Source organism: Periplaneta americana, chromosome 13 (genome assembly GCF_040183065.1).
Source record: "Periplaneta americana isolate PAMFEO1 chromosome 13, P.americana_PAMFEO1_priV1, whole genome shotgun sequence".
Taxonomy (NCBI): Eukaryota; Metazoa; Arthropoda; class Insecta; order Blattodea; family Blattidae; genus Periplaneta; species Periplaneta americana.
In genome coordinates, this window is record NC_091129.1 from 100,783,090 (window position 1) to 100,806,657 (window position 23,568).

At 36.3% G+C, this 23,568-nt stretch overlaps 1 protein-coding gene across 9 annotated transcripts in view; it reads right to left on the reverse strand.

The window, feature by feature from the left end:
* The window catches only part of LOC138712166 (uncharacterized), a 99,635-nt gene that overhangs the window by 22,103 nt on the left and 53,964 nt on the right, over positions 1–23,568 (reverse strand). Inside the window, exon 1 of one of the 9 annotated variants that reach the window (XM_069843652.1) lies at positions 2,664–2,801. The exons of 7 other annotated variants lie outside the window; for them this stretch is intronic. The gene's annotated coding sequence lies outside the window, so the exon portion shown is untranslated. Of the gene's footprint in view, positions 1–1,916; positions 1,937–2,663; positions 2,802–23,568 lie in introns of those variants that run through there. One more of the 9 variants, XM_069843658.1, reaches the window with a different exon arrangement.

The following is a 23,568-nucleotide window of genomic DNA, read 5'->3' on the forward strand; positions in this document are numbered from 1 at the left end:
TCCTTTGTGGGGACAAAGCAAAACCATAGAATCCCCATATAACGGGGTTATGAGGGACATCACTTACCACCTCCCCTATTATAGCTTGACCGTGATACAGTATATAGGAATATGATTATTTAATAAAGGTATTTTCGAGGGCATGTTTCTTACACTGTTACATCCACATCCGCGATGTTTCGGACCGAGTTGTATAGGACTTGAACTGTAGGTCTACTACAAATTATAATAGGGCATAACTTGAAACAATCTCCCTCTTTTTCTCTCTCATACAGAAACATATGCATACGCCAATAAAACTACGTACGTTAACAGTGCTAACAGAAACTTTTACATGAAGTTTACCTTCCTGATATCATATGAATGAAATATAAACTCTAATCATTTTATTTAATCTCGTCTTTAAGTTTTACACATTATACCGGGATCACTTTTCTTTTTTCTGCATTGTTGTGCAGAATGTTATTCATATTTCTCCAAGTGGTGGCCTGAACACCTGCAGACTTCTAACACATCAGTACAGGCTGTTACAAAAGAAACATTACAGTGCTTCCATTCCTCAAATGAAGTACAGAAATTCATATACATTCAGAAATTAAAAATAAATATTATAGTCCAGACACATGATCTGAAGACATTAATTCATCAATTTAAGCACAGAAACTTAATCATAAACAAAAGCAAAAGAGATCTTTTGAATTCAATATTTTCTATGGTTGCAGGTAAAATAAATACGTCGAAATTAGTTCAGAAAATTCTGCCAAACCAGTTTCAGTGACCTACTTTTAGTAATCCTTTTTGTTGCCGTAAATATTCTTGCAGAGATTCTCAATCCGCTCAATACACGGCAAACAAATGGACAGAACAATGCTGTGAATATTGGCCAGACCTTAATACAGTGTAGAAATGCAGACGCTGTAGCAGCAGATTGTTGACACGATAGCGTGTTTTTACACGGCGTTATCTGGCTCTTTCATCCCGTTGAATACAGCAGGTTCGTACGCGCAATAATTCAAGGCTCTGTCCGACTGGAAATGAAGAAGCTGTTTACCAACGCTTTCTGAAAGCCCTATGAAGCGGATTTAGTTTTGTATGGAGTTCTTTTATATCTGCTGCCCGTTGATTGGCTAAGTGTGTGCAAATATTATTTCACGTTGATGGAAATTCAGGCTGGCACGATCCCAATAGTGAATGCGAAGAGATGGGCCAATGGATAACTGTTACGCTTTCTTTATAAGAAGTGTAAATAAGGTATTATCTACATGCAAAAAACACAATTCTGATATTTTGCAATGAAAGTAGAGGAAATGCTACAAATGTGAAATAGGGTACAAATATGAAATAGTGCGATATACGACCTGAGGCGTGTTGTATTCTAGCGGAAGCCTTCTAAATTACTACGCATTGATACTCTCTTTCGCGGGAATGTGTTAGTTTGCAGTTACAAACTGAACTGTTGAAACGTTTGTCATTATTGCGTTTTCGACGAAAGTGAAAATTTTGGCAGTAAGTTCTTGTCTTAAATATACATTATTATTCCTCAATGTTAGAACTATTAATTATATATAATAGAAAAAGGAGCATCTTCTGCGGACCTCTGGAGAAAGAACTAAAGAAGAGACTAGTGAAGTGCTTCAAATGTGGAGTGTAGCATTGTATGGGAGCAGAAACATGGACATTACGACGAAGTGAAGAGAAATGAATAGAAGTATTTGAAATGTGGATATGGAGAAGGATGGAGCGTGAAATAGACAGACAGACTAAGAAACGAAGCAACCACACCGACAAAATGGCTGTCACTGACAAAATTCAAGTAGTAAATAAAGAAAATGTAAGCTATCTGGCTTTAGAATACAAATTCCAACAATACTCTTATCCCACGAATTTCTTGAAGTAATCAGGGACTCTGACATTACCTCGATCATGTAGTTACCATAGCGCAAAACCAGCGCTTAGAATAACAGGGAACAAATACAAGGCAAGAGAAAGACTGACTAATACTTCAACATCACTTCTCAGTGTGGCATCGAATTCGAGATCGCTCACATGCCAGGTCTCGCCTCCTCACTTATAACAACGACCTACTAGTATACCCACAGATCCTAACATGCGATATGACCACAGATGTTAAAGCGTATATAAAATAATCGTTATTACAATTAACTACATTCTTAAGTGATTATAAAGTTTTAAAGCGTGTACTGAAGATATAATAATGTTTCACGTTTTTTGTCACTGTATACCGAAATGCTTAATGCTCACTAATTATTGTATTTTTATAGTAGTTGTAGTTTGAGTGGATATAAATATATTTAGGTACACAAAATCGTATTTTTAGCTACCTGAAATTGTACTTTAAATAAATATATTTCATAACATTGTAACTGACTTATCTGAAAACCAAAAATGAATTGTAAAATATATATTTTAGGTGCCTAGAGTATTTTAATGTCTATTTTGATAATTTTAGAACCTAATTAGGTACAAAAAATTTTAGTTTTAAGGGTCTAAAATCCAAAGTCTAGTGGTTACTAGATTCAGATTACGCTGCAAGTACTATTCCATTATGCGTATCTCCAGCTATAACTTCGTATGCTCTCCATCAGCATGTAAATTTATCACAGCACTGTCAAAGAGTTTCGCACAGATAACGAAAGACTCACCTCTCCATTTAGCTGAAGGGCTGGCGACGAGAACGTGTTACCCATTTTCCTTCATGACAACACAGCGCTTTGTTTTGCTGTCAAAACACTGCAACTTGCTATATGACAATGGCAAGCCACACTGCGAGCTGTTGTTGGTCATCAGGCTAGACACGAACATCCTAATGACCTCTGGCCTCGGGGAGAGAGTCTTGCCACCTATAGGGTGACCCGAAGTTGGTATCCCATCGCAATTGTGTGTTTAGAATATAGATAATACGAAATCCAAGTTGAGACTTTGCCTCAAGGATCTTGTTTGGAGAACTGCGTAACATTTTAAAATAAACTAACGATTCACAGTTGTGTCGACTCAAAGGAAGCAGATAAAGATCAGAGTTAAATCCTGGTTACACTTCCTGAGATTTATAGTGAGCAAGAGGAATATGGAAAAGTTTCTCTTCCTAAAATGTGACTTTCACTGCCATTTTTATTCAGTCGCTGCTGTATTTTCGCCTTATCGCTATTCCGATGATCCTATTTAGTTAGAATGGATCTTAAGTAACTATTTTATATACGAGTAGTAAATCGTATTTCCATAGTGTAGGTTTTAATTCATCCTTAAAATGTTTCTTCTTCACGACTTCACTTCGCCGATGATCAAGTTCTCTCAGCCTATGCAGTTTGAAGTGAATTAGCCATAACATGATTGCAATTAAAAATGTATCAAACAATTATTTAATTACCATAAGTATTAGTTTTTAAAGTATATATCAGAAATAATTAGAATAAAAATCGTTTTTGAAAAAATCATAGAAGAAATGAAAAATTTCTGCTATGTCGGTAATAATAAATCATGTATAAAAATGGAGATGGGCCTACTTCTTAAAAGATAAATAAAACTAATTATTCATGTAGTGTAAAGAACTTTCAATATATTACATGAAAAACTTAAATTCTACAAAAAAAAAACTTATAGTCGCGTCGCTGTTATTTCCGGCGTTACTCCTCCTCTTTGCTTACCCCTTAGGAAGTGAAGGCTCTATAAAGTCTAAGTGGGTAGTATCGTTCGCCATTTTTGTTATTTCGTTGCCGAGCTACCAGACGAGGAAGCTATTTGCCGCACCGTTAAATATTATCGTGTCGTAGCTCTTATGATAATAAATCAGACGCACTGTAATTGAGCAAATAATTGAGCGGCAAATAACGTCCTCGTGTGCTTTCTGCGAACGCCAACGAAAGAGCCAAAATGGCGGGCGATTGTATTAAGTATTTATCGAGCCTTAGGAAGTGCATAACGTCATCAGCAGCAAATATCAAGACGCACACGTTTAAATGTAGCCGACGTCCAACGTGATTGATTGCCGGAAATAAGAGCGACGGGACTATAGTTATTAAAATTCAGTTCATAATTTACAAGCGCATAAAAAAATTTGACACTTCACAAATCCTAATATTCGCCGGACTTTTGAACACTTCCTGCTGAATCGCATCCCATGGGTGTATAAACTGCCTGCTCAATCAGTTATTTTACCATTAGATGGTAGATAGTGCACCACCGCCATTAACATTATCCCTAATAGCGGCGTGCACTACCTGTCACCTAACGGATACTCACATAAGCGTTGATTGAGCAGGCAGTGTAAGCAGCATAGGATGCGATCGAGCAGGTAGAGCTTTTGAAGAATTAAATATGACAAAAATTTAATTTTTAAAATTATATTCTATTCAACTGCCGAGGTTATATCAGCGTTACCGGTGTGCCGGAATTTTGTCCCGCAGGAGTTCTTTTATATGCCAGTAAATCTACTGACATAAGCCTATCACATTTAAGCACACTTAAATGTCATCGACTTGGGCCGGGATCGAATCCGCAGTCTCGGGCACAGAAAGTCAGCATTCTACCGACTACGCTATCCAAGCCGACAAGTAGCTTTAGTAAGAAAAGAAATCAAGGTATTCATCAAAAACCAAACATTTATATAATACAGTGGGTGATCAAATTATTAGGGATATTGGTAAAAGTAGGAATTTCTTCTTCAAATTCACATAAAACACAAGTAATTTGGATTTTCTCAACTGGAAAAGCTTTATTACTGTAAATAGTGTCTTATAAACAATATTATTACATATTTAATTGTGTAATAGTGAATATGGAATGAAATAAACAAGAAAACTAAGATTTTGTCACACATCCCTTTGCAGCAATTACAGTTTTAACTCTCTTTGGCATACTAGAAATGCATTGAAGACAATTGTTTATAATTTCTTGGCTGTGATACCACATATTGATCAGTTTTTCTATCAAAGGTTGTTTATTTGTAATAATTTCTGAATGAATTTGCCTCTTCATTAGCTCCCAAATATTTTCAAACGGATTAAGGTCCGGAGAGTTACCAGGCCAATCCAGAACCCTAATTTTGTTGTCAGACAGGAATTTTGTCACCTTATTTGCCTTGTGACAGGGCGCAGAGTCGTGCATGAACACAAAATCACCATTTGGAAACCATTCATGGACTTGTGAAAGAAGCCGTTCCTTCAGAACCTTTATCTATTGATATTGTCTCATCATTCCTTGAACAAAATACAGACGACCAGTTCCATGACCACTAACCACAGACCATACCATGATGCTTAGAGGATATTTAACAGTCTTCTACATAGAAAGGCGCCAATGAGAGATGCTGGAATCAACATATCTTCTATGACAACCCGACGGAGGACCAAAGAGTTAGGGTTTTCATGTCACACTCCAACCAAGAAACCATTCCTGAAACCATACATGGTGAAGAAGCGTCTCTCTTGGGCAAAGCTGCATCAGTCTTGGACTGTGGATGATTGGACAAAAGTGAGTTGTTTGTCATTCACATGATTTCTTTGTTACTCACAATTTTACTTTGTGCAAATGTGTTTTATGTACTGTTTATTTCTTCTTTCAGGTATGTTTTTCAGATGTATCTACCATACAGATACTTGTTGACAAATCTGTGTTCGTTAGAAGGCGTAAAGCCTGTAATGACTGTATTATGAAGACTGTTAAAAATCCTCTAAGCCTCATGGTGTGGTCTGTGATTAATGGTAATGGAACTGGTCGTCTGTATTTTGTTCAAGGAATGATGAGACGATATTAATAGATAAAGGTTCTGAAGGAACGGCTTCTTCCACAAGTCCGTGGATGGTTTCCAGATGGTGATTTTGTTTTCATGTACGACTCTGCGCCCTGTTACTAGACAAATAAGGTAACAAAATTCCTGTCTGACAACAAAATTAAGGTTCTGGATTGGCCTGGTAACTCTCCGGACCTTAATCCGATTGAAAATATTTGGGAGGTAATGAAGAGGCAAATTCATTCAGAAATTATTACAAATAAACAATCTTTGATAGAAAAACTGATCAATATGTGGCATCACGGCCAAGAAATTAAAAACAATTGTCTTCAATGCATTTCTAGTATGCCAAAGAGAGTTAAAGCTGTAATTACTGCAAAGGGATGTGTGACAAAATATTAGTTTTCTTGTTTATTTCATTCCATATTCATTATTACACGATTAAATATGTAATAATATTGTTTATAAAACACCATTTAGAGCAATAAAGCTTTTCCAGTTGAGAAAATCCAAATTACTTGTGTTATATGTGAATTTGAAGATGAAATTCCTACTTTTACCAAGTGTCCCTAATAATTTGATCACCCACTGTACATTAAGAGATAAAAGAGTATAATATGGAAACGAATAAAAAACTAAAACAAATTGAAATATTAGCTAAAGATCGTAATCTGAAATAATAGATTTGTTTTCACAAGCAATTCAGAACGCTTTACGAACTCATACCAACACATCTTCCGACGCATGCGCCAGTTGAGTACGTTCTCAGAAATAACTCGAGATTTTACGTTGTTGGAACGTTTCTTGAACTCTTCTTTCACGGCGTCCTTAGTTTCTCCTCACATTAATAATAATATGCGTTACAAGAGCGGTATGTTGAAGTTTTCATGTTCGAGAAAAAGTTTGAAAAAGCGAAACGTAGGTGAGCTTTTTTAATTTCTGAGAATTGAAAGAAAACATACCGCTCGTGTATCGTACATTATTTTGTGCGAAGATCGTTTATTACATACCTGAAAGAGGAATTTCTAATTAGTTGCAATGAAATCTCCATCTTGGTTTCTGTTCAATGACGGCAAATTTGCAAAACAAAAATATCTATCTTCAACATTGTTGCTTTAAAATGTTTTCTGTGTTTACTATACTCCAGCAGACGGTGATATATGTCTGTCTTCCCCCCCCCCAGTCTATGATGAGTCTGGAATCTTGTTGATTTTTTCACGGCTTCCTTAATGTTACTTGCATCACGAATGCAGTAACTTTAGTGGAGTTGTAGAGTTTACTTAATTTTTTCAAATATTTAAAAACAATAATTAACAGTGCAATTTAGGTGAAATTGCAGTGGCAAGTTTCCAATTTATAATTATTACTATATTGAACGTCTCTAAAAATAATATGTTAAAAGCCTAAAGCAGTAAAATCAATATGTCACTTAAGCGGTAAGAAGAGGGAAATTGTTATGTGTGTTCGGTTGGGAATACTGAATGTGAAATTTTAGACTTTCCGCGGATTGGTTTTGTGCGGAAACCAAGCAAATACGCACGATCTCGCACAAAATTATATTCATCTTCTGAACCTAATTCGTCATAAAACATATCACTATCATCTTCCAGATCAACTGTTTTTTTTTAACCTACCCTGTCTGGAAGCTTTTTAACTTGAATATCATATTAAACCGTCTGCGCATGCGTTGAACTGTACAGAATTTCCAGTTCCTGCTCATAATCGAGAGCCAATTTCACTCGTTCCGAATGGGTTCCAAATTACCTACGTTGGAATTGAAAACTGGGAGTTCAGAACCGGTTCAGCATAAATTAAAGTCATGTTGGAACGTACATTGAGTTACTGCGCTTGAGCAGGCAACTCAAAATCGATTCTGAACTGTGCTAGAACAAAGCCATTGATAAATAATTAGCTTGATATTAACCTATCAGAAGAAGAAAAGTGTTGGAGTTCTATGGGCATCTAAAAGGATCAATGATGATGATGATGATGATGATGATTATTATTATTATTATTATTATTATTATTATTATTATTATTATTATTATTATTATTATTATTATTATTGTGAGGAACAGAATGAGGAGGACGAGAAATAGAAGAAAGAAGGAAATTTATGAATTCATTTTTCTTAACGAGGTCTCTATGTTTCACAGACATTCAGATGTTCAACTTAAAGTTTTTGATTGTAGCCTATTTCTTTTGAAAGAATTAGGCCTACTGTTGAAGCCATCATATCTTAAATTCTTGGCGATAAGATTACAAAATGGAACGCTACAAGGAAGTAATAGGAGAAAAAGCATTTAATAACCTAATATCGCGTGTTCCTGTGACAGATTAAAAAGCTATGACCTCTCAGTCATGCAAACAGTTGGTCATGTGTTGGTGCTCTGCTTCCTTAAGGACTGGAGGCCATTCTTCGAAATTAATTCTTAGAAACTTATATATTTTGTTATTAGTCAGAATGACACGAAATTAAGCGAACAAATATGGCTAAATAATTACAGTAAATACGACATTTAAAGAATTTACAACTAATTGTAAATAATCTCCTACCAGATTTTAACATTAATTTTCATTTATTGACTTATTTGCTACCATTACAGCTAAAGTCTCTGTTAATTTCAAGAGAAAACGTATAATAATAATTTAAAATATCTTATTTTCACCGAACTTCCTAGTATCTAATTGTAATTTTATTGTTGATATTGTAGTTGGAATCTCCTGGTAGAGGGGCAGAGAAGGCCTGACGGCCTTATCTCTACCAGGTTAAATAAATAAATACTACTACTAGTATCCCAGTTGGTAGAGCAACTAGCTGTGGTCTAAAGATTCCGGGTTTAATCACAGATGGTAAGGGATTTTCATTGTTGCCTAAACGTCCAGATCGGCCCCTGAATGAAATCGGCCTCCTGTCAAATTCAACATCCGGTCTTTCCTCAAAGGCGGTCAGAGTGTGGTGCCGATCACACCTCCTCATTCTAGTGCCGAGCTCATGAAAGCACCACCTTCATACCTTGATTGCGTGTAAAGGGGTTATCTTTTTGATGTGAATACGTCTATAAGTTCAGTTCAGTAGGGTGCTATCCCAGAAAGTGAACAGACACATTTTCAGGCCAGTTTTGTCGCGCCTATAATTTCTAAACTACACGACATATTCCAATGAAGTAAACGGCGATCGATACACGAAGGATCAATATATCCAATATGATCTTATGTTGGAGCGGGTGACGGCATCTACCGTACAAGGGGGGGGGGTCAATTCGAGACATGGATTTGCTTGTTTCGTGGCAGGCGAGGCAGTGTAACTCGAAAATGCGAAGCAATAGAACGTTCGCAGTTGTATCAAACAATTCGTAATGTTAAAGTTTCACTTCATCAAAAATCAGCAAATCACAAGTCATGCCTATAATTTCTGAACTACACGACATATTCCAATCAAGAAAACGGTGATCGACAGACGAAGGGTCAATGTATCCAACGTATCCTTGACTTAGAGCGGGTGACGTCATTTAGCGATACGCGCTAGGGGGAAGTTGAGGCACGAATTGGCGGGTCGCGCAGCAGCCGAAGTAGTGTAACTCTATAAAACAAAGCGATAGAACGTTCGTAGTAGTGTCAAACAATTCGTAACGAACAAAGCTACAGTTTCAATTGAGCAACAATCAGCAGTCAACAAGTTAAATTGCAAAAATTCGCGAGTGAAACTGAGTGAAGAGAGAAAATTCACAATTTCGAGGCATATGCAACACAAATGGAGCGGGTGCATAAGCAACATCCCATCCCAAGAGATGTATTAATGCATAAAACTTGTGGGTATGTCTCCGATAGTCTACTCCGATTTTTTTTTCAATCCGAAGGAGGGTGCGCCTCATCACTTTTTGACTTAATATGATTATTGAAGTCAGGTAATTTCATGACGAATACTTTGCCTCATCTCGTCAAATACCATCCCAGAATTACCAAGTCAATCGATGCTAGATATCTAATAGTTAATACAGCGATACAGGTGATTTTGAAAAGGCGGCGATTTTGGCCATTTTCATAATTTTCCGTACCTTTCAAACGATGTATCACTCACTGGAGTAACCTTAGTAACTCAAAAGTCTGACACCGCGAGCGCTGATTTGACCGCCCCTCCTATGGGTACCGAAATGTAAGACATCGCAAACCTCGACTCTGATACAGAGCGTAGCAATCATTCGACCTCGAATATACAAGAAATTATCTTTAAATTTTTTTAGCGATGTTTCACTTGACACATAGTTACTTTGAGCTGTTTGAAGGCAATAGTTCCTGACCTCTGGACTAATTTTAACGCACATATCGATCTGAAGTGTTAGTAATTATTACCAACGACCTTCACACACTTATCAGTTTGCATGGCATCGATAGCAATCCGGAGATTGAATAAGGTGTTCTGCAATAATTCTCTTCTCGTTTTTAGATTACCACTTAATATATAAACAGTGATACATGATTTAGAACGTAGTCAATCACTTCGATCTACGAGTGTACTGCCAGAAGTCACGAACACATTAAAAACACGATAAAAGAACAAGGTTTTGTTATTAGAGAGATTTTTCATATTTCCAGAGTCTTGAAAAAATCATCATCCCTTCTGATTATTTTTGACGTTGATAGTTTTTTTTTTCCTCCAAGGGTTGGACCTTTAACTTTGCCGTCATTCGCCCCGACTCTATAGTTTGGCCCATAGATGTCGCTAGTGCAGAAAAACTTAGCCTACTTAGTTCATCACAGACAACAAACCCAGCACTCTCCAACCTTTCCTATTTTATTTCTTCTTTTTAGTCTTCGCATATGATCCACATATCTTAACGTTGTCTATCGCCTGATATCTTCTTCTACCACGAACTTTTTTCTCGTTCACCATTCCTTCCAGTGCACCTTTCAGTGACAGTTCGTTCCCGGCCCAGGTCGATGGCATTTAAGTGTGCTTAAATACGACAGGCTCATCTCAGTAGATTTACTGGCATGTAAAAGAACTTCTGCGAGACAAAATTCCGGCACACCGGCGACGGTGATATAACCTCGGCAGTTGCGAGCGTCGTTAAATAAACAATAATTTTAAATTTACATACATACATACATACATACATACATACATACATACATACATACATACATACATACATACATACATACATATATACATCTTGGTAACGACTTTTCATTTTTATCTTTCCATTCATTCATCTATCCGTCCATCCATTCATTCAGGTATCTATCTATCTAGGCAAGCATTTTTCACTCATCTTTCAGCCACCGGCGTGGCTCAGTCGGTTAAGGCGCTTGCCTGCCGGTCTGAAGTTACGTTCGGGCTCGGGTTCGATCCCCTCTTGGGCTGATTACCTGGTTGGGTTTTTTCTGCTGTCACCAATCTCATCGACGCTAAATAACCTCGTATTTGATATAGCGTCGTTAAATAACCAACTAAAAAAAACTCATCTTTCCAGTCGGTCATTCTGTCATTTATTCTTCTATCCGTTAATCCGCCCATTCATCGAATCATATTATTCGCACAACCATTACGTCTACGTATCCATTAATACATCTGTCCATCCAGCTCTCCTTTTATTTCATCCAGGGATGGATAGATGTAAAGATAACTTCATCTTTACAATGTCATTTATCCATCCCTTTACTTACCTATGCATCTATTAATTAATTAATTAATTAATTAATTCATTCATTCATTCATTCATTCATTAATTCATTCACCATCTTTACTCATCCATCCATCCATCTGTTCTTGAACTGTCTTACAAAATGGAAAATTTTCTTTGATAATGGAGTAATTTTAAATGTAGCTATTATTGATAGCATCATTTCCGGTAACATTTCCGCTAGAATAAATCATGCTATAGGCCTACTTTATAAAGGCACAGCATTTACTACTACTTTAGTTCTTGCTGCGCGGTTCCTCGATTATAATTGAAATTAAACACATTAAAATTACGGAATCTACACTGAGGAACAAAGTTTTGACATCTCATGTACAGTGTTATGAGCTTAGGATACGGGAGGCATTGACCGTCAATTTAATTTTAAGCTCTTAACGAGGATTAATGATCTGAAGCGGAAAATTAAAGGCTTTTAACTAAGCCATTAGGAGTGTACGGCGATCATCAAATTAGCACCAGAATTCCCGATCTTTCAAACAACTTTCACGTCCTTAATATAAATGTACCTACTTACACTAATTAAAACTACATCTAATTAAGTCAAAATGAGATATAAAAATGATATATTAGAAAGAAAGCTTACTAAACAACGATTTCTCACATAGATAATGCAATTTATATACACACAGCATAATGAATTGTCTTTGGAATGCACAAAGCTGCCTCAGGCCTCATGTAACGCCTGGGATATTGGTACCGGTATTATTATTATTATTATTATTATTATTATTATTATTATTATTATTATTATTATTATTATTATTATTGTTATTGTTATTGTTATTACTGCATAGGAGTTCAAATTTATCCAGATTTCATTAATTTGTGAACACTATATAACACATCTGTAAAGGTCCACCATAACTATGAATTGTAAAGTTGACTGATAAGTAAATATCGAATTATATAACACATCTCTTGTGTCGTAGCGTCGTGATCAAAAGTTATCATGCCTGCACTTGCGTTACGGAATGCGCACTGGTTGGAGTTTTCATGACATGGCGGAAGAAAATTTCTCTTGAAATTTCTATCAAAGTATGGGGCCGGTATCCACCTAGCATCGTCATGAATTTGGAAAACTACGATATGTAGCGAAATTCGGCTCTGAAAACCAGTTATAACGACTAGAGAGATTATTATGCCGACCACATGATACCATCCGTATTGGTTCGATGATCGTTCACCTCCATTGAGGTATATAGACATGAGGCCGATATATATATATTCAATAAATAAATAAAAGAAAAATAAAGATTAATAATACTTACTTACTTACTTACTGGCTTTTAAGGAACCCGGAGGTTCATTGCCGCCATCACATAAGCCCGTCATTGGTCCCTATCCTGAGCAAGATTAATCCAGTCTCTATTATCATATCCTATCTCCCTCAAATCCATTTTAATATTATCTTCCCATCTACGTCTCGGCCTTCCTAAAGGCCTTTTTCCCTCCGGCCTCCCAACTAACACTCTACATACATTTCTGGATTCGCCCATCGTGTTACATGCCCTGCCCATCTCAAACGTCTGGATTTAATGTTCCTAATTATGTCAGGTGAAGAATACAATGCGTGCAGTTCTGTGTTGTGTAACTTTCTCCATTCTCCTGTAACTTCATCCCTTTTAATCCGAAATATTTTCCTAAGCACCTTATTCTCAAACACCCTTAACCTATGTTCTTCTCTCAAAGTGAGAGTCCAAGTTTCACAATCATAAAGAACAACCGGTAATATAGCCTAACTGTTTTATAAATTTTAACTTTCAGATTTTTTGACAGCAGACTGGATGATAAAAGCTTCTCAACCGAATAATAACAGGCATTTCCCATATTTATTCTATGTTTAATTTCCTCCCGAGTGTCATTTATATTTGTTACTGTTGCTCCAAGGTATTTGAACTTCTCCACCTCTTCAAAAGATAAATTTCCAATTTTTATATTTCCATTTCGTACAATATTCTCGTCACAAGACATAATCATATACTTTGTGATTAATAATACAACATATAAATAATAAATTTATTTTACTTTCAATCTTATTCATAATCCTTAGAATAATAACCAATTTGTTAAAATCTAAAAGCAACCAACCGACAACATAAGCGTTTCAAGCAATTACAAGCTTATTATGAATCCTCTAACATATTTTGAAATCCACTTGCAGTCTCAAAGTTGCTTGCATTCTGCCCTGTTCCTCACTGTCAAATTGCAATAATCTCTTTATCGACTTAAGCTCGTTCTCATCTTGTTTTCCCCATTTTGCTTAATTACAGCAGTTCTTCGCACTTCCTCGTCTCCCCTTAATTTGCTGAGTAGCTTACATGTTACACGTCAGTATGTCAGCTTTTGTCTGCAATTAACCAGTAAACGATACACCGTAGAATAGAAAGGCGCTCGCTATGATTTTCAGTACCATTATAAACTATCAGTTTACGAAGTTATTTTCATCACGAAGCAAACCTCTTATCAAAGAAGACATTATTTCTTAATTATTTCATGAATAAGATGTAGATCCACCGCTGTGAGTAACGGTTAGCCTGACCGTGAAACGAGAGGGCCCGGTTTCAAATCTAGGTTGGGACAAGGTAACTGGTTGAGGTTTTTCCCGGGTTTTCCTTCAAGCCATTAAGAGCAAATGCTGGGAAATTTTCGGCGCTGGACTCTGGACTCATTTCGCCGTCATTATCACCTTCATATCATTCAGACGCTAGATAGCCATAGCAGTTGATAAAGCGTCGTAAAATAACCAATTAAAAAAAGAAAAGATGTAGACAATATGGCAGGGCAGGCAAAAGTGGCGGTTGGACTAGACGATATCATCACTATGTTTCATTTCTGCGTCTCTTTTCTTCATCACCTACCACCCAATCAAATCTGTTCTCCCCTCTTAAAAGAGCAATGGAACTAGGTGGAATAATGAACAGTCGGCGTTTACAGAATTAGCAGCCAGCATCCAAAATCGTTGATTGTAATACAGAGACCATACTTTCACTTTTGACTCCTAGTTGAACCCTAAGATTTTTAGTTTATTAAGACTGAGATTACTTCTTTCTTCAGCGTTGATAAAGTTGACTCTAGTTTGATGTATACATTAAGTGAAAATACTAGGTGAACAATCTTTCGCGCGCGCACAATTTCACGGCTCACGGCTAGTCGGTGGAACCACCTGCTAAGCTTTCCGCCTCCACAGCGCTGAAAGTTGCGTCAGGCATCAGTGTGAGTTGTACTCTTTCAAGATAAGCATGTTTTCTCTAGGCAACAGTGTACTAATTAAATTAATATAGCTCAATTCAGATATTTTGTTCCCCAACGAGTATTCATGTATGAGTTATACAGGGACATCATTTTATTTTTACTTCAATTTTTATTGTACCTGAGTTTTTGAATGTACTTCACTCCCACCCCTTCTACTAATGAAGTTCCAACTCCACACAGAGCCAAGACAGCAGATAGTAAGCAGTACTGAGTTACTGAGTATAGTACGTTCCAGAAATATGTTCGCGTTTTCCAGTGACGAAAGAGCTTTCAATATTTAATCATATTTTCGCACAGGTACTGTCCGTTTGCCTACGTCGCATCCCGATTTCCCCCACCTGCTTCTGCTCGCCCGTCTTTAAAACCTGGCCTGTCTTAGCTCTTTTCTGAAAACATTAATTTCTCTTAGGAATTGGACGTCTACGTAATAGTATACAGCTGTTTAATTTAACTTAAATAAAAGGGCCTCGTTAAGTAATTAACTGTCACGTGATTTCCTCCCTTTCTACAATCCTGAGGCATAACCACTTGGACGGACAGTAGATAGCATGTCTGAGTAATTTTATATTTTCGGGTCGGGCAGAAGTGAAGATTGAATTAACAGTACGTAGAGTAGGTATAGAATTATTTCAACATGAGTTACTAGTACGAAGGACGAAACTGGCAATTGGAATTAGATGCAATAGTCTATAGTGCGATAATATGCACAAAAGAACTGAAGCCTGTATCGAAATGAACGGCCACCATTTTCAAAATTGTGTTTAAATATTCATATTATGATTATTTTTCAATTTAACTTCTTTCTCTATATTGCACGCCAATGTGCTGTAGACAGTATAATATACACCGCATAATGAATACGTTCGCATGGATAACTCACTTCGTGAGTAAAAACACTTATTCTTAATACAGTACTGTACTTTGATTAAAGAAAAACCTAATGAAAATTATCAAACTCAAAATCGCGATATTTCCTAGTTTACGTAAATGGATGAACTACTTTTCTTCCTTCCTATACCTAGTAGAGTAATTTGTGTTTTACGCCAGTATCATCGAACTCCAGTCTTGGAGGGGGGAGCAAGCGGTGTTTCCGGTTCTCTAAAGGTATAGACAGGTTAATATTAAAAATGTTAGTAAAAATAAAATGATGTCCCTGTACATACGTACAGAATCGACTCGTGCTGTAAGGAGATTATTTCAAGAGAGATTCCCTGGTGTCCAAGTTCCAAATCGAAGTTCGATTCAAAGATTGGTAAATAAATTACGTGAAACGGGAAGTGTTCTTGATTAGAAGCGTGGACAGCCACATACTGTGCTCACAGAAGATCTCTATATAACATTGGACATGGCTCTAGAAAATTCCCCTAGAAATCACTTACCTATTTGTAGTAACTTACGCGATAAACTGTAGGCCTAGATAAATTTGTAAGTTTTTATTTTTAAGTGCTTATTAGTAATAACTGGCGCCAAACTGTAGGTAGATTACTCCGGATTTCCTGACACCTGTTCACCGCAGTTATCGGCTTCACTTGCCCAAGACCCGCAAACAGTGGAAGATGGCGCGCGGAGGATTGTTCACCCCCAGTAGATTTCCCTATTAACGGACTTGGGTGGCTCTGTAAAGTCTGCAAAGACTGTTGACGTTGTTTATTCAAGAATATTATTTTATGGACTCTTTGCTGAGAACTTCGTTTAAGAATCTGTTGCTTGTTTTGTAGTCTGCGCCGATGGTAGTGCGTAGAACTGATCTTTGAACACCTCGAAAACAGCAAAGCAGATATTTGTTTACGTTACTCATGCTGAATAAGCATAGAGAAGTTTGGCTCTGATTAACGTAATATAAGCCTAAAATGTTTTCTTAGACCAAATGCCCACGTATGGTGATTTGAATAAGGGATATAGTTTTAGAAAAGCTGAGTGCCTTTTGATTTTTTCAGAATAAATATGATTACGGAATATCAAGCGCTGATCTACATGACATGAATCTATGAAACTAGACGCCCAATTTCACTTTCCATTCCGAGGAAAGCTGCACAAACTATTTTCATTTCCCTTGAAAGTCGATGATCTAATGACAACCTTGAAACGACTGTAAATAGCTTAAATTGTTGAGTGTATCTATTCTTCTTGTTATCCTCAGGCTTTTCTTCGCCTATTTTCCTTTTTTTCCATTCATTTCTCACTCTCTTCTTTGTAATCTTATCTCGTGGAATTCTTTTCTTACCTCTAGGCTCTTGTTACGTGATCTTTGTTACAGATAACGTTCGGTTAAATGCGTCACAAAGACTTCTGTTGAATCTGTCCGCAAGTGAAAATCGATTGAACTTCTACACAGTTCCCCTTCTACAGGCTGCACAGGAATGTCATGTGCATCTTCGGCCGGCTTTTTCATTATTTCTTCATCTCCGTGGATATCTGTCAGCATTACTTCAAGTGTGTACATAACAGGAACAGGAGCGACAGTAGAGGCTGGTCCACAATAAACCGGGAACGGAAACGACAACGAGAACGAGAACGGAAATAATGTTAAAATAAATGTATTTAAATGTGAACATTCAAAATTAACTATTGTAAATGCTCATATTCAAATTCATTTATTTAACAATATTTCCGTTCTAGTTCTCGTTGTCGTTTCCGTTCCCGGTTTATTGTGAACCAGCCTTAACGAAGACAACAGCAAATACACGACTTCTGACTATGTCTTTTTTTCCAATATTGCTAACATTTTGTGTGTCATATAATGGTTAGAACTCGGATGTTTGACAAAATGTCTTTTATCACTGCGTTGATATTGTGTCAAGTTACATAGAGAAGGTATTTAGGAGTGATAAAGCCAGTTTTATTTTGCCTTTGTTATCTACATTAAGCTCTTGCTGTATGTTTTAAGAATAAGTGTATATTTTCTCTTTTAAAATAAGTTTAAATTACATTTATTTATTTCTTATTTTGAGTGGAGTTAAGAAGCAACATTTTGAATGCCTTCACTTTACTCTTCATGTGCGAGTTTAGTGTTGACTGTTCTACAATTTCAACCATTTATAGGATTTATTTTATTACATAAACTGAATTTTCAGTATGATTAAAATGTTCTTTTGCCCTCCCAAATGTCATTAGTGAAAAGTTTAATACTGGCTTACAGGAAATATGACAAATCTGCTATACTTTGAAAGGCGATACTACATTTGTGGTAAAAGTCCGTTTACACTAAATTTAAAAAACATATTGGGTCCGAAAAGCTGTGTGAATTAACAAAGTTTTATTAATAATATCGTCAAACTTATCCAATTATATCGCAATAACACAAATATTTTATTTTAATATGTTGATGAACGTTTTCTGTTCAAAGAACCATCATCAGATCTCCAATAAACGTACAAAATCTTATGAACAAAGTATTACAAGCAGTCAATGAAATCATGGGTTTTATGAAATAGATCCGAAAGCATAATGGATTATGATTATACATATAGAGTCACACGTAAATGGATAATATTTATAATATTGCCATAAGCAGTAAAAATTGTATACACAAGGATAAAAATTGTTAAAAAGTAATCGATCAATCCATTTTTATGAATATAAGATTAAGCTATATAAATAACAGTCCCTCGCCGTGGCGTCGCGGTCTAAGGCCCGCCTAGGACTCGCGTTACGAAATGCGCGCTGGTTCGAGTCCTCATGGGGGAAGAAATTTTCTCATGAAATTTCGGCCAGCGCATGGGACCGGTGCCCACCCAACATCGTGATGCACTTGGGGAGCTACGATAGGTAGCGAAATCTGGTTGCGAATACCAGCTATAACGGCTGGGGGGGATCATCGTGCTAACCACACGATACCTCCATTCTGGTTGGATGATCGTCCACCTCTGTTTCGGCATGTGGGCGTGAGGCCAGCAGCCGGCTGGTCGGTCTAGGCCCTTCACGGGCTGTAGCGCCACGGATTATTATTATTATTATTATTATTATTATTATTATTATTATTATTATTATTACTATTATATAAATAACATAAGCACCATTCCATATGATTGTGTAGCAGGATTAACATGAAGTCTGCATTTACAAATGTCAGATCGATGTGCTGATGCAAATTGACAGAGCAGAGAAGAGAGATGAATATGCAGCTTCATGCATAGCAAAAATGTACAGTAGTGGGGGGGGGGGGGAAACCGGACTGACCCTTGTAGCTGATTTCAGAGTCACAGATTCAAATTTTGCTAGTCACAAAACACATCCATCTTGTATAATTGTAACAATGAAATTTATTGCATTTGTTCGATTTGTTCTTTTGTTTCCTTCAGTGCCTCAAACTTACAGACGAAAAAACTTTGAGAGTTTTATTTTCATCTGGCATCAATATTACATTTCTACCTCTATTCGGTAAAGATAACTGCGTATTTTTACATTAAATAGCAGTACATACCTCTGGCTTCACTACCCATATTGAAATTACCACAGTTTGACACAATACACAGCACAGGATTCTTTTGTATCAGTTACAAGGGTCGGTCCGGTTTTTTTGCCACTATGTACGTAACGCTCGAGACATGTGTGATCTTGTGATGGAGACGGAGCAGAAAAAAAATATATCCGTTGTTGTAGAAAGTTGAGCCACTAGCTTGTTTCACACATGCACCAGTTTCGTCAGTTGATATACAACGATTATTATTTTTTTGTGGTGAAAACTGTTCTATCCAATGGAAGGCAGAGATTAACATTAGAAAATCTAAATATGTACCTGGTAGTTATGTGCAAACAATAACAAGGTGTATTGCATGAATATCATATAAATTAGCTGATAAAATGTTATGGCGTTTTAAACTTAAAGGTTCTATATTTCATGTTTTTAATTACTCTGCCTATTCGTCTTTTTTTTTTAAATTTACAATGCCATTTTCATTTTTAATTGCCTCTTTGTTAGTCTAGTTTATGTATTATAAATTACTAAACATCCGGGCTGTGTTTATGGTTCACTTCTTTAAATTAATTTGGACAGTTATGTAGTTCTTAATCTGTACATTATTATATTTTTTTTTTGCTTCGTCTTCTGACGTATTCTACATAATATTTCACACATTTTACTCCCATTAATATTTTTTCTTAAATCACAATCACCAACACCACTATCAAAAAAATTAACACTACTATCTCTGTTATCACCGTCACTATCACAGTCTCGCGGTGACTCCTTAACTCCGGTAATATCAGTGGATGTTAGAATTAAATTAATCTGGCGCCCGTAGGCCTATATTGCGAACTACTAACATTAATCTCATGCCTCATCTGATACAACTGGTGTATTTTAGCTGGTAGAGGGTATAAATTAATGTAGCCCTAACGCATTGGTGGTAGATACCATCCTCTTTCAGTCTAATGATCGCTATCGCTAAACATATACCACGAGTGCTGGAGGACACTTTTTCCAATTCATTTTTTCCACTAACAGCTCCAAACCCGGTGTTTTCAGTAAATATAATTTTCCAAATAAAATAGCACCAAATGTCATCTTTTCCCAACTTAGTCATTTTCCAAGTTCATCTTTCCCAACCTCAGATCATCAACATTTCTTTCCCAAATTTTTATTTTCCCAAACTTATTCACAACATTGTTGAAAGGCTTAATAAAATTATCCATTAATTGTTAATGGTACTTTATACATTAGGTCTATAGTAGAGATGAACAAAACTAACTGCCGCTCTCGCTCGCTGTATTCGTTGCATTTGTCTTTCGAGTCTCGTCTCGTCTCGTCATTCTCGTGCGCTTCGAGTCTCGCTCATCATTCTCGAAATAGCATTTGGTTGGCGTGGAAAGATTTCGTAACTTTGAATAACATACATCATTGAAATAAATAACATTATAAATGTTTAAATGAGACAAAAATACAAAAAGAACAGTATCTTAGTTATCAAAATGTTTTGTTTCTATTATATGATATTACCTATGGTTATATGAATAGAAAAAAAAATTCTCAAATAAATTTGTATTTCTAAGAAACATAAAACATAACGTTAATATCTTTTTACTTGAAATTGCACACTTGATCTGAAACCTATGAAAAGAAAATTCTTAGCCTTTTAATAATGGCCTAGTAATTAAATAAAGATTGGGGAACGGATTATCATACACTGAAAGGTAGAGATGATGTTTCAAATAGGCTACTTGATTGTTTATACATATATAACAGTTGCCAAAGTAGATAAAAGTTCAGTCAGGTATAAACAACTGTGGCGATTCAAGGCTGCTTGACGTTCGGGACTTCGGGAGTGTTCAATCTCGACATCTCGAAACACTCACAAGCAGTCTTTACGTCAACGACGCGACGCCGTATAGAACATTGTCGTGCGGTTTTTCGACTTTGCGGGCGCTGTTAGTCTTGCTTTCTCGATCGTTGTTCATCTCTAGTCTATAGGCTATATTACATGCATTAAAAATTTAATTACCCAATTTTTAATTATGTATGGTACCACATCATATTTAAAAAAAATTCAAATTGTGCCCAAATGCTCGTAAATAAGTTAAAATTTAACTTCTTCCTCTATACTCTTCATATATCTCAGGAATGTTGGTAAAATGTTGTTTGATAATTTCTTGTCCCTGTTTCTGCTAGTTATGGAAGTATTCGGAAGGTTATGATTGAATTTGTAACATTAATATCCATCAATATTTAAAAGTTTTCCCTTGCCACGAGAATTTAATTTACAATTTCGGCCACGACATTAGTAGCATTCTTGTTGTTTAGTCAACTATCCGAAGACAGGTCTGAACCTCACAAGTGATAGCTACCAAGACACTGTTTATGAAGCAACTAGGCCAGGAAATAATGGGTAAGGTGACCAGTTCCTTTCCCCCATTAGTAGTATTATGATAATTCAATAGAACACCTTTAGTTGTCAGGAGATGTACAACAGAGGGTCAAGTAAGTTGTCATGGTACTGGGAAAAGTAGTTTGGAAAAAAATGGATTGGGACAACTGGAGTGGAAAAATAGGACTGGGAAAATGATCATTGGAACTCAGGCTATGTTGGGAATTCCACACGTTGGGAAAACTGGATTGGAAAAACCGACAATCAATCATCGCGAGGTGTGTGGCTTTTAATCATAAACAATGTAACTAGTAGAAAACTAGAAATAATAATGGTCTTGCCATATTTTCTGTTCGAATATCATGAAATCTTTCTTGTCTAAATTGAAACGGTGAGATTAGTAACCATACAATTCCACTTCTGGCCATTCATTTTTTGGCAAATTTGAAATTAAATTTTGGATATTTCCACAAGTGTTACGACTTTAAAAGTTGGTATGCTACTTTGTCTTGATCTTGAAAACAACCAGAAATATTATGTGCAAAAAATAATAATTAGGTAAGGAATAAAAAAAAAGTTTTTTGCATTTTTCTCGAAACTTGTGTAAATGGACTTGAATGGTTATTGATCTCACCGCTTCAATTACTGTCCCTTGGTTTGCATATCATAATTTGTTTTAAATTGTCTCCTAACTTGTTAGAAATGTTTTCTTGTCTAACCCTCTTTTTTACGTTCCTTTGTTTCTTCATCATAGTCTGCCTTCCAGGAGCTGGTCGGTTGGCTCGCTTCATTCTCAATCCCCTGAGAATTAGCTATAAACCAACTTTGGACATTTACAGATTACGGATACTCAGGAACTGCAAAAGAGGAACACACTCAGTCCCAGTAGGAAGAGAAGATGAATTTCCTATTTTCTCCGAGAATAAGGAACTAAAAATTCTACTACTCCCACAGTAGCGAACGATTTATTTATATGAACTTACTTTGTTATTTCTGAAATGAAATTTCTTTAGACACGATCGAGTCGAACGCTGTGAAACAAATTTCTGAGTCAAATGGTTTAATAGAGATTTGCATGTTGTCGCTACCGCTACGGAATTGTGTAGGGCCTACATTATGTTATCGCATCGCAAAATAAAGTAGTCGTTGTTTGAGGTTTTCCAATAATTTACACAAATTAATACATAAATTGGAGGAAGTGGGGTGCAGTCGGGTAGTGCCTTTTCTGTATAGTGCTGTGATGTTATAGAATAGATCGAAACCAGCGAGTTAAATTATTGTCTATCCAAGCCAAGAACGACACTAATGTATCACTACACCGTGGTGAACAGAAAATATAAGTACACATTAATGTATAGGTATATTAGCTTTATTTTAATCTAGCATAATGGTTAATTACATTGCACTGATTTAAATTGACATAATATGTGTTAAAATGTTAGTTATGATAAAATATTTACGGTACTATATTTTATAGCGTTTATTGGCTTTGGCTTTCAACCTATCGCAATCAGTCGGTGAACGTCATATTGTTTTGGTCTAGTACGTTTCTTAGCTTGAACAGACATTACACTGCCGAGAAGCTTTCTGCTGGAAAACATTCCGAAATAAAGGGCAGAACGAACGAGAGCGTGGTGTGAAAGAAGTGAACCGCCGAAACGAATAAAGTAGACTGGAACGAGTGCGAGAATTAAGGGAAAAGAAAGAGGTATATTCTGATGTACTGCTATATGTTGAAGATTTTTTAAAATCAGTTTATTTTACAGAGCTTTATCAACTGCTATGGTTATCTAGCGTCCGAGTGAAACGAATGCGATAATGCCAGCGAAATGAGTCCAGGGACCAGCGCCAAATGTTATCCAGCATTTGTTCTTAATAGGTTGAGAGTGAAACCCCCGGAATAAACCTCATCTAGGTAACTTGTCCTAATCAGAATTTTAACCCGAGTCCGTTCGTGTCACGACCAGACACGCTAACGTTACTCATAGCAGTGAATTGTTACAGATGAGACAATATAACTAGACTTGTTCTGATATAATATTGTCTTGAAACTACAATTTAC